We start from the raw sequence: 12,937 nt of genomic DNA on the forward strand, positions 1-12,937 counted from the left end.
CTGGTTGTTGAAACTAGCTTGGTGGTCACCATCCTTGAAAGCAGAGCTTCTTAAAAGAGGCTGGACTGAACATTACACAGACTTTCAAGTTGCCCTTCTCAGCCTAAACCATCCTAGCTTCTTTTCCGGCTTCTGATCAAAGGGAGAATTTAAGACAATTTGTCCTCTAGGACGGCACATGTGTGGTGATTACGATATGAACCTGGTTCAAAACCTTCCCTCTCCCTTCACCACCACTAGCCATGTGATCTGGGGCAAGGACATTCGCCCCCTGTGAATCTCGATTCCTTATGTGTAAAACGGGGACAAAACTACTTAGCCACTGGAGTTCAGTACAACTAAAGTCTGAGCAATGCCCAACAACCTTTGGCTACACCCGCCTCACTCAAGCCATTTTGTCTGCTGTGACCTAACCCCATGAGGCTTGACCGGCCCAGGCAGAGACCTGGGGGGATGTGGATGCTCAGAGTGGCCATTTCCACATATTTCCACAAGATGAGAGCCCTCTAGCCCTCGTTTCCAGCAATCCCAGCTGCCTGGCTGTCTCCTGTTCTTAAGTGTCAGGAGATTCCCATTTAAAAATCCTCCTTTTTCAGGGCACCTGGGTGGCTCAGTTGAGCATCTGACCTTGGCTTGGGTCATGATCTCACGGTTTGTGAGTGTCAGACCTGCATTGGGATCACTGCTGTCCGTGCAGAGACCGCTTCAGATCCTCTGTCCCTCGTTCTCTGCCCCTTGCCTGCTTGCGTGTGAGCGCTCTCTCTCCCAAAAATGAACATTTTTTAAAATTAAATAAAAAATAAAAAATATATAAATCCTCGTTTTTCACTTAAACTTGCTCCTGAGTGCTCTGAGTTGTAAGCGACAGCTTACAACTATGGAACACTGAATACTATTATAGTCGTGAGGATTAAATAGGTATCATGGGTGTTCAACAAACACTGGTCGGGATTCTCTGTCTGGCTCCTCCCCACGGCTCCTCCATTCCCCTCGCTAGGACCAGGATGCTTTAGATTTTGGCCCAATCTGGGCCCACATTCCAACTCGATCCCTTCCTGCCGGGTGACCTGGGCTTCAGGCCCTCTCTGAGTCTTAGTTTCCTTGTGAAAATAGTAACTACTGCCTTGCAGGGTTGCTCTAAGACTTAAATTACACGAATATAGGAAGATCTAGCAGAGTGCCCAGCAGGTAGTAAGTGCTCAATAAATGGTTTTCTGCAATTAAGATTCTCAGTTCATGTTCTACCACGAGACACCCCTTCTGCCATCATAAACCTCGTTATTTCGGCCCCATTTTGCACAAAAGCACTTTTATTTCTCCTACAGATGAGTCACCTTGCTCACTTCTTCAACAGAGTTAATTGCTAGATATGTCAAGCCTCCTCCTAACGCATGCCAGAGCTGTGATTTAGAGCCAGAAGCAATAATGGAGTCTTAACTTACAGCAGTATTTAATCAGCATGTTTGCTTCTAAGCTGCCACCATCCCTGGGAGATGTTTCACAACTCCTGGCCTTTTAACTCTGGGCATTCAAGTCAATTCCCATCCAGGGACATGGAGAAACTAAGAGGTGAATCAAATTTGCTGGCAAAGGGGTGGATTACTCGCAGAGCTGCTGACCTTAAGCAAACCCGTGTCAGGGCAGCCCTGGAGGCCATTCAGGGCAGCACCTGGCCTCAGGGCAGCCAAGCCAGGCCAGAGGTAGCCAACCCCACTGCCAACCAGCTCCTTGCCTTTGAGCCACCATGATCATCCTTAGCAATGGCGTCCAGGGTCTGAGCTAATGAGGGCTGCTCTCCTCGAGCAATCCATGGGAGGAACAGATGCTCCCCAGTGCTGACCTGGCAAACCGGCCCCAGTGGCAGTGGTGACCAGTGCCACATCTGTCTGGAAGTGTATGTCCAGCCCAGCATGGGGACTGGGGGGTTTGGGAAGGACCACTCCCAATGTAGAGGAGAAGGGGACACCAGCCAAGGCTGTCCTCCTGCCCCTACAAGGTTAGCTGCAGAATAAGCTGGAATGTGTTTCAGAAAAACCAGTGAGGGGGTCAGATCACTGGCTGTTCATAAATCTGACAGCAGCTGTAAGGGTCCCTGAAATTCTGAACACTTCTCTCCACCTTCTGGGTCCTTATGGAGAGTTGGCATGAGTGGATGGGCAGCAGCCACATTCCTTCCTCATGGCCAAAGATTTGAGGCCAGATAGTGTGATTCGGGGCAGCACAGGACAGAAAGGGTGGCACAGGACAGAAAGTACTGGAATTACTGTAAGGGTAAGACAAGGAGAGGATGGGGCACCTGGGTGGCTCAGTCAGTTAAGCATCTGACTCTTGATTTCAGCTCAGGTCGTGATCACACAGTTCATGGGTTTGAGCCCCACATCAGGCTCTGCACTGCAAACAGTGCAGAGCCTGTTTGGGATTCTCTGCCTCCCTTTCTCTCTCTCTCTCTCTCTCTGCTCCTCCCCCACTCATTCTCTCCCTCCCTCTCTCTCTCTCTTTCTCTCTGTAGAAAATAAGCATTTAAAAATAAATAAATAAATAAATAAATACTCATTAATTCAGAGTAGGCATCAGAAAACTATGGTCCATGGGCCAAATCTGGTCTATCTCCTGTTTAGCTTATTTTTTTGTGTGTGGTAAAATATACATAGTATAACATTTGCCAGGTTATACCATAGTATAACATTTACCATTTACCAGTGTGCAGTTCAGCAGCACTGAGTACATTCACAACGTTGTGTGGCCAACAACACCCTCTGTCTCCAGAACTTTTCTCTCTCCCCAAACTGCACCCATTTCGTGAACTCCCATTCCCCACTCCCCGCCAAACCCTGGCAAACCCCATGCTACTTCCTGTCTCTGTGAGTTTGATGGCTTTAGATATCTCATATGAGTAGAATCACTTGCCCTTTTGTGACTGGCTTATTTCCCTAAACATGGTGTTCTCAAGGTCCATCCATGTCGTGACATTTGTCAACACTTTCTTCCTTTTAAAGGCTGAATAATATTCCCTTGTATTTGTATACCACATTCTGTTTTCCATCCATCCATTCATGGACACACAGATTTTCACTTCCTCCCTTTGGCTATTGTGAATAATGTTGCTATGAGCATGTGTATGCAAATACCTGTTCATGAACCTGCTTTCAATGCTTTGGGGCATATATACACCTCGTGTTTTTATCAATAAAGCTTTATTGGAGCACAGCCACACCCATTCATTGACCTACTGCCCATGGCCACTTTCATATTACAATGACAGAATTGTGTGCTACTGAGACCCTCTGGCTCAGGAGCCCAAAACATTTCACATGTGGCCTTTACAGAAAATGTTTGCCAACCTGTGATTTATGGCATTTGCTGCTGAGCATACTTTGGGAGACCAGCAAAGTCTCTGATGATGAACATGGCTTCTCCAAAAGTTGGGGACCACCAGTCCACATGCTGAGGGGCTCTGCTTAGAAACATAGGTGCAGCTGCTGTCCCAGCATCTATGGCGTCTCACGTGGCCATTGAGCTGCCCTTTCTCCAGGAGCCCTCTTTGTCAGATGCCCCAGGAGGTCACTCACATCTGTCTGACTCACACTATCCTGCCCTCTGCCATGGCCCTCCCCTGGCATCAGGCATGGGTCAGGAATATGAGGTTTTCATCATGGCCAAAAGGTCAGAAAGGATCAAGGAGGGGGCAGGAGATGGGTGCACCTGGCTGCTCATGGAATACAGCCCAGCGAAAGTCATCTCGACTTGGCTGATGCAGCATTTATGATTTAGGAGCTATTTCCTACTTCCTTCTCCTCCCCCACCCCATCTAAATATTCCTCTGGTTCTCACCTTGCCTGCCACGGCAGTGTCGACCCCAGTTAATGCCCCTCCCAGCTTAGGGAGCTGCTTTTTAAGATCTCCAGGTGCCTACATGAGCTAAGAGGACAGGATGGCTGGGAAGCCTCCATTCTCTAGCAGCATCATTGGGGACATGGCCACTGGCCTGGTTAAACGTAAGGGACATGTCATGTGTCCCTGTCACATGGTCCTGACCTACAGAGAAGGGAAAGAACCTTGGGAATGGTCCCATTTTATAAATGGGAAACCGCCCAGGGAGTTATCCCCAGTTGTTACCCTCAGGGTTTCCCAATTCCTGAACCAACAATCCCTCCCACCCCACCTGGCCACAGATGAATAGGTGACAACATCTGACACCAAATGACACAGAGACACACAAATTAGGGCTTAGGATTATTGCAACACTTTTGGTACATCTTCAGGGTCAAATTGACAAGAGCTGGAACCATAAGGATAAATAGAAAAAACTGGGGCGGCATAAAGACTTGAATTCAAAGTAATCTTGAATTCACTTTCCTAAGTGAGGAAATATCCTTATTTTGATATGATTTCTGCACTGATATTAAGTAGCTGCTCCTCCCAGCTTGGCAGTCTGGGCCATCCTGTGCTGCTGTCCCTCAGCCACGGCCTGGGACAGTGTTTACACCAGGCCTCACTGTCCTCTGGGAGTCACCACTCACGTGCTCTGTGTACCGCTTATCAAGCCAGTATCGAAGCAGCCTGCCTTTATAAACATGGGGTGAGTGGCTTCCACAGAATATCGCTGTTTGAGGGTGCTGGCAGTCTCCTCTTCCTTCTCCTCCTTGACAATGAAAGAGAAATTCTTCCCCCAGCATCCTAGGCTGTCTGCCTGTCCTGCTCAGCTCTGAGCCCTTCCAGAACCTCAATTTGCTCTCCATCAGTGAATCTGATCTCTGGTGTGCAGGGTGTTTTGTTTGTTTGTTTGTTTGTTTGTTTTTAAGTCACAACATAAAATTTCAGTGCCTTTTCTCTTTCCTGTCCATGGTATTTTCACAATGCATTAATTAGAGCCAGTCTGTTAGTAACCCCCTCCAAGAATGTGAACAATCTTCTGAATATGTAACACTCAGGTCTCTTTACTCAACACTGATGTGTAATTATACACATTAGTTGATAAAATTGGTAACATCATTAAAACATCATTAAAAACCCTGCTAAACGTTCTCGGCCAGAGCATTGGAAGAAATGGGATCAAAGAATCCACAGTGAAGACAGTTGAAGCATGGTTTCTCTTTAATGGGGTACTCTATTTTAACAAATCTAGATGGGGCGCCTGGGTGGCTCAGTCGGTTAAGCGTCTGACTTCGGCTCAGGTCATGATCTCACGGTTTGTGAGTTTGAGCCCCGGGTCTGGCTCTGTGCTGACAGTGCAGAGCCTGCTTCAGATCCTCTGTCCCCCTGTCTCTCTGTCCACCCCCCAAATAACTAAACATTAAAATAAATAGGTAAATAAATAAATAAAAAGTCTAGATAATGTCTGCACATGGTACAAAATATACATAGTGCAAAAGCACACAGAGTTCGCAGGGAATGGCAATTCTCTGTCCTTCCCATCTCGCAGCCACTGAGGGTCCCCAACATTTACTGGGTGCTCCTGGCTCATGTCAAGAGCAGCTGGCACTTGCTGAGCACATGCCATGCCTCAGGCATTAGGAGAGCAGTTTTAGATGCCTTCACTTGTTTGACTGTCATGACGTCCTTATGCTATCCTCACCCTGAAGTTGGGGAAACTGAGGCACGGAGTGGTGAAGTAACTACTTCAAGACCATATCTTGAGTGAGTAGCACAGTGAGGACGTGACCTCGGAGTTCCCATTCATAACCATCATGCCTTCTGCCTCTTGCCACATTCACAGCATTGGTTGCCATGGGGGGGTCCCAGTAATCTTGGTTCTCATCCTCAATAGCAGGTGTGTTCACACAGGGCCAAGTGGCTCAACAGGCGTCCACTCTCTTTCATTTCAAGCAGAAATCCTGAGAGACATATATTCCATGCACGTATCTATTCCATTACGTCCACATGTGAGTGTATGTGCCCATGTGTACACATGGATATGTGTGCTTATGCATATATATGCACGCATGTATATATGTATGCATTCAAACATGTGTGTATACATGCATGTTCACATGTATATGGATGTGCAGTGTGCAATATATGCGTACATGTATGTATATGGATGTTTGTGGGTATATATATGTATGTATTCAGATATGTGTATATATGTGTGTGCATGTATGAGTGTGAATGTATGTACACAGAGATGTGTGGGTGTGTGTATATACATGTATGTGCGTATTCAGATATGTTTGTATATGTATGTATACAGTTGCCTGGGGTGTTTATGCAAGATTCACAAATAAATGGCTCTGAAATGCAACCAGGAAAGTCTTTGGTTTTCCCACAGCCCTGATATCCAACAGGACCTCCTGAGGCTGCTATTAATTGCTCTAATTCAGAACTTCTGGGTCTGAGGGCCACCAAGGCCACTACCTTGGTCAGAGTCACCTGATAGCATGAATGCTGGCTGTGAGCCAGGCCTACCCCCAGATGAAGGTTCCAGCTCCTGGGGTCCTGGCTGCTGCCACACACATGTATGCCAAAGCCTCTCCCCAGGAGATGGTGAGCTGTATCCAGGGACTGTGTCGAGTCCCTTTCCAGGAGGCTGCCCCTCCCTCGCTGGGCCTTCCAGGCTAGCTCCACACCAGCTCTTCTGGGAAGCCTCTCCCGCCCACCTGGATCCCAAGCACACCTGTGCTGTACAGGCTGAGTCTTGCGGGGGCAGGGTCACACCCTCACCATCTTGGTTTCCTTATTCCAGGCTGAGCATAGAGGGGAGCAGCCCCCAATGTGCACGTTCCAGATGACTCCCCACCACAACCAGAGCCACAGCCAGAGCCGCCATCTTGAGGTCAGCATCTTCTTGCCACCCTCACCTCCTTCCAGATCTGTTCCTCCTCTCGAGGAGTCCCTTGTCTTGGTGAATGGTGCCACACCTTCCACAGGTGTCCAGTGTCACCAAAGCCTCTGGAAGTGACCTGCTGAAAGTTTCTCAAGCCTGGCTGAACCCCATCACCCCCACATCAGTGTAGGTGGCCCCACTGCTCTACTAGGACCAAAGCAGGGCCCTGGCTGGCCTCTGACCCTCTTCTGCACCATTGTACTGCCATTCCCACCCCAGCCCTGCCTTCCCTTCCAACACGAAGCCTTGGCCCCTCATGGGGCACATAAGAATCTCCACCACTAGGCCAGGCCACCTCTCTGGCCACAGGCCTGGCCCTGGTAGCATCACCTCTGTCCTCGGGTGCTGCTGTTGTGTGTCAGCCCCTTCACACCAATAAGACTACCTCCCACTCCATTTTTAACCGTCACCTGAGCTATCACTGCCTCCAGGAAGCCCTCCTGGACCTTCCAGGATCAGGTCTGCCCACATGTGGCTATCACAACCCACCCTCCCTCCATCCTTCCACAGTAAGCTCTCCAAGGCAGGAAATGTCATCTGTAAATCCTCAGGCCCTGGCAGTGTCTGGTGCATGGCAGAAGCTCAAAACATATTTGGTGAAATGAACAGATTTCAAGTGATACTGGAAGGACACACACGTCTTCCCCTCTCTGCCTTACATATAGTTGTCCAGCGTGGCCCTGGGGCCAACCAAGACCCTGTGCCTCTCAGCCCAGTGACTGTTGTCTTGCCTTTCAGGTTCTCTCTAAGCCTCCCCTCTCATGACGGTGCTGAGGCTGTGGAGTCAGGCAACCATCTACCCGCTGTGTGGCCTGGGCTAGGCCCCATGCAGCTCCTCTGAGCTCTACTCCCACGGGTGCAGGCTGAGCGAGAGGCCATGCAGGACTCTGCACTTCCATCCAAGTGGCCTGGCACCCTTCATTCATGGCAAGCTAACTGGCCTTGGAGAGGAAGACTCTTGGGGACTACAGGTGGGATGAGTATAAACAGCTTGCAAAGCCAAACAAGGAAGGGGCAGAAGCCAAGTGTGGTGGGGGAGAGGCCTGGGCTGGGGATGTGGACAGGAAGAGCCTCTCTTGTCTCGTTTTGGTTTTTTGGGTTTTTTTTTTTTCCTGTAAATTTGAGTATTTCCAGCTTTGAATCACCTCCCTGCTCATACAGGGCAGGTGTGAGGCCCGAGGGATCTGCGGGTGCTGGAGGCTGGGGTGCACCCTGCCTTCCTGAAGAAAAAGAAGATGATTTGTTGTTTTCTGCAGATCCCAAGGAATGGTGGAGAAGAGCCCCATCTAATATATTACGTTTGATTTGCAGCAAAGTCACTGAGGAGCATGCCAAATCCACCCCAGATGACATCGGATCGTTCCAAAGGTCCAGCCGCCCACTCAGCCCTCCAATGAACGTGACCTCAGATGCAGGTGCGGTTCCCTGAGCTCTCAAGTCAGCACGCTGGGTTGGGGGGCTGGGGGGTTGGCTAAATGCACGCTTTGGTCAGTGCACAAAAATGCCACTCCCACCTCCCCAGGCTCACACAGTTAAATCTGCCTCACGGGAACAGCTGATAAGCAGCCACGAAATGTCACGATCCAAGGTCTCAGAAATGAATGGGCTGTAGATGAGACATCTGACTTTGCAAAAAACTCTTCACTTTATCACTCCCAAAGCCTGCCCTTGGCTGGAAACAGATGTTTCGAGCCCTGTCCGCTCGCAGCTGCAGCATGCCGGCTTCCGGACCTGCTGGTCTTCAGGGCTGGCCTCTTCTGAGGGCCTCTGGCTTCTGGGGAAGAGTCTATGTTTAAAAGTCACGGGCATCAGAGTTCAGTTATATAATAGTATTGATCCCAGTTGGTCTGCTTAAGAAAAACATAACTAATTAGAGCCTATGAAAAAACCTACACACCAAATTAATTCTGTCTTGCTCTGGTGACTCCTACCTGAAGAAAGTTATAAATATAGACGGCCACTGAACCTATATTTAGCCAGAACTGAGTTACCTGGTATTTATAATTAAGGAAGTCCAAAGAGGGAGAATGGACATTTTGTTGTTATTTTTTAAAACATTAAAAAAAGAAGAAAAAAACCTGCTTCCCATTTCGGTCACATATACACATAGCAACATTCTGTTACTGCAATAATTACAATTCTGACCCAAGTTAAGATTATTGCACAATTTCCTAGTCTCCTAAAATTACTTTCTTCAACACATATCCACCCAAAGCATGCCATTAAGCTGCTCAACTTCCTACAAATTCCTGAAAAATCATTAATTTTTACTTAGCAGCCTTCATTTTCTCTTCCCTGAAGTTGCCAAACCGAATGGCCTGGCCTCCTATGAGGATGTTTATATATTATATATTGCTTATATATATTATATTATATATCTGGCCTCAACATATACCTTTAACACTCACAAAGAGCCATCTGAAAAACTCTACAATCTTTACTTTGAAGGTCCTCTTTTTAAACCATTTACTGGTTAAAGATTTCTTTGCAGCCATCTAGAATTAGCCATTTTATCAGATTTCTAAACCCAGTGCTACTTTTGTATTTATTTTTGTTTCATTTTGATTGAAAAATACAAAAGTAAGACTCCTCCTCCTGAAAAAAATGCAGGTCCTAAAGCCATGTGGGGCACAGCACGGCTTCTGGTGTGTGGGGGAAGGGCACCAAGGGTACAAGGGGAGACCTGGGGCGGCCCTGAGCAGGTTGCAAGAGTGTCTGCCCTGGGAGGGAGCAGCCCAGCCTGGGTGTCAGAGCCCAAGGGGGTGAGGAGCTTGTCCATACCGTGAGACGTAGACAGAACATATGGCACCTTGGTTACCCACAGGGAGAATGATCAAATACAGTTAACACCCTGGGGTAGTGGGAGAGATTTCTCACTGTTAGACAAGAAAACTAGAAAGAACTCTGTGGTGCTGGGATTGGAATTGGACAGCCATGCGATTTTAGTTTTCCAGACAGACAGACAGATAGATAGATAGACAGACAAAGAGATAGGCAGACGCACCAGTGTGTGCACACGTGTCTCCCCTCACTGGACAGGCCTGTGAGAAGCAACACTCAAACAGTGGCAAACCCACCCAGAGCCCAGGTCTTGGCTTCTAAGTACCATTTTCTACTAAAAGGAACCAGGGCTTTTGGAGAAATGGCTGATTCCAGAGTCAGGGCAGGGAAAGTGCAAGAGGAATCCGTAATACCACATTTGGGAAGAGAGCAAGAAATGACGCAAAGAACTCTAGAGACATATCACCAGCACACGGGAGCCAGACTTGAAAGGCACCTACAAGGCAAAACCGAGACCAGTTGAAAATCGAAACAAATAATCCCTCTTGGAGGTTCCAGTCCAAGAATGAACTAGGAAACCATGAGTCCATACAGATATACTTAAGAACAAATACTAAGTTGTATAGGAATCGGCTATTTTTACATAGTTTCAAAGCACCTCTCCACAAAATATTTACTAATTATAAAAGGGAAAAGAGAAACTTGACAGGCAGACAGAGCCTGTTAACAGAGTGATCAACAAGTGGGCCACCAGCAATGAGGCAAATTGAAACGTGGGCCATGGGGTCAGACGCAGCGAGAACACCGTGTCACTGCCTGAAGTGCAGAACCCAAATCATCGTGAGCAAACAAACAGCAAACAAACCCCCAATGAAGAGGGACCTTCCACAGAGTAATTGGCTTGACACTGGCAAGTGCCAAGGTCACGAAAGTCAAGAGAACAGTGAGGAACTATTCTAGACTCCAAGACAGTAAGGAATAGCGCTGTGCAAAGCCATATTGAAGCCAGAGGCAAAGGAAAAATCAGCAATGATGAACTTGCCTTTATTTAACTTTCTGATATTTTGCTCACTGTGGATTTTCTTAATTTCAAATTTTAAAACGTTGCATTAAAATGATATTTCTCTTGGTCACTAAGTTTTTTTTTCTGGCGTCCATCCCCTTATAGTTTAGTTGAAAGACTCTCATAGCTGTATGTAACACCTGACTCTGAACAGGATCCTTTCCTGTGAAGGCTATTGTTGGGAAGTTGGCAACAGTGTCGGAGGTATGATGGCCAGATGGTGGCAATGATCATCTGTAATTCTCTGGTTTCCAGGGTGCCACAGTTCTGTAGAATATGGTGCTGTTTGTTATGAAAGACACAGTAAAGGATGAGGGGTGATAAGGGCAGCTCAGCGATGTACTTTCAAATGGTTCAGAAAAAGTTGTATACTACAGTCCCAGCTATTTCTGAGACCTCATGATTGTTACCATATTTTTTAAAAAGAATATTATTTTTGAGAGAGAGGTGGGGGAGGGGCAGAAAGAAAGTGGGGGAGGGGCAGAGAGAGAGGGAGACACAGAATCTGAAGCAGGCTCCAGGCTCCGTGCTGTCAGCACAAAACCCTATATGGGGCTTGAACTCATTAACCGAGAGATCATGACCTGAGCCAAAGTCGGTCGCCTAACTGACAGAGCCACCCAGGTGTCCCTATAAAGAATATTTTAATTGCAATACAACAAGGTAACTAGAGTTCTCACTGCCTCCCTTTCCCAAATAAAGGCTAAAGACCTTCTAGTCTAGAATTGAGGTCAAAACCTGAATCACTTCAACAACCGTCTCTTTGGTGAGTTGGTCCTTGGAACCAGGTCTTCCTCCCTCCCCTGAAACTCATCAGGCCCACAACTACTTTGTAAAAGAGACAGGAAGCCAATGAGGTTTATTTCAAGGGTAGATGACCACTGGGGTCGAGAGGCTGCTTGAGGCCTGGCCCCGTCCATCTATGGATCCGGGCCCTGATCCTCACCCCAGCCCCCAAGGCTGCCCCCCACCTCCCGCGTGGTGACCTGATACTGCAGATAGGTTCATGCCACTTGTCCCTGTTTGGATCTAGTTGGGAGAAGTGCCCTCGCTGCCCGCCAGGCCCAGGCACGGACCCCATGATGGGGAGGAGGCAGGTAGGTGGAGACTCAGGGAACCTAGTTCTGCCAGATCTCCTGAACTCTTCCAGAGAAGTTGACACTTCAATTCTATAAGAGATCTCCCAAGTTTTTAACATTAGCAACTAATTTTAAAATGTTAACACCACTGGTGCAGCCTATGGACCACAGGGATTCCACGGCCCCTGCAACAAGGGGATCTAGACAATTTGGTTCAGATTTCCCTCACTCGAGGAGATACACTGTTCACTTGTCTCTGAGTATGCAAGACCTAGTATGTGGCCTTATCCTTAGAAAGTCTCACCTGGAAAATTCACCAGGGAAGCTCTGGGCATGCCCAGATGTGCTCTTAGCAAAAAGCATCTCAGCTTGTGAATGGAGTAAAGCATGTCCGTGACCTTCAGCACCAATGGCTGTGCACAGCACACCTGGCAGGCTGGTTACACCACAGACCCAAGAGCAAAGCTACAGTAAGCACCCGAGGAAAATAGGTGGGGTCCATCTGGGGATCTCCAGAGAGGCTGGCAACGGGCTGCCATTTGGGGCTACTTCACTGAGGAAGGTCAAAAGGCTGCACGATTTGGGGAAAAAAAGAAAAAAGGATTTTTGTCCTTATGAAAGATAGGTTTAAAATTCAAACTTTAATATCTAAAACACTCTCACTAGAGAGCAGTTATCCTGAGGGAAATTAAAAAGGATTTTAGAGAAATTAATCTTCAAATTTTTCCCTTTAAAAATAAATAGCTCCTATACCCCAAAGAAGCAAAAGCAAGGACTTGAATAGAGATTTGTACATCCACGTTCACATCAGCGCTGTTCACAATAGTCAAAAGGAGGAAGCAACCCAAGTGTCCATTGATGGATGAATGTGGTCTATGCACACAATGGAGCATCATTGAGTCTTAAAAAGCAAGGACATTTTGACACGTGTTACAATATGGATGAACCCTGAGGACATTATGTGGAGTGAAACAAGCCAGTCACAAAGGAACAAATATTGTTATGATTCCACTTCCATGAGGTACCTAGGATCGTCAAATTCATAAAGACAGAAAGTAGAATGGGGACTGCTGGGGGTTGCCAGGGGCTGAGGGAGGAGGAATGAGGAAGTTAAGTGTTGAATGGGTATAGAGTTTCAGTTTGGGAGGACGAAAAAGTTCTGGAGACAGGTGGTGGTGAAGGTTGTGTGAC

General features: G+C 47.4%; 1 protein-coding gene across 2 annotated transcripts in view; it reads right to left on the minus strand.

Annotated features, from left to right (window-relative positions):
- The window catches only part of PCSK6 (proprotein convertase subtilisin/kexin type 6), a 191,294-nt gene that overhangs the window by 141,413 nt on the left and 36,944 nt on the right, over positions 1–12,937 (minus strand). The window lies entirely within an intron of this gene.

The sequence above is a fragment of the Panthera pardus genome, unplaced genomic scaffold (genome assembly GCF_024362965.1).
Source record: "Panthera pardus isolate Hobbes unplaced genomic scaffold, ASM2436296v1 HiC_scaffold_24, whole genome shotgun sequence".
NCBI lineage: Eukaryota > Metazoa > Chordata > Mammalia > Carnivora > Felidae > Panthera > Panthera pardus.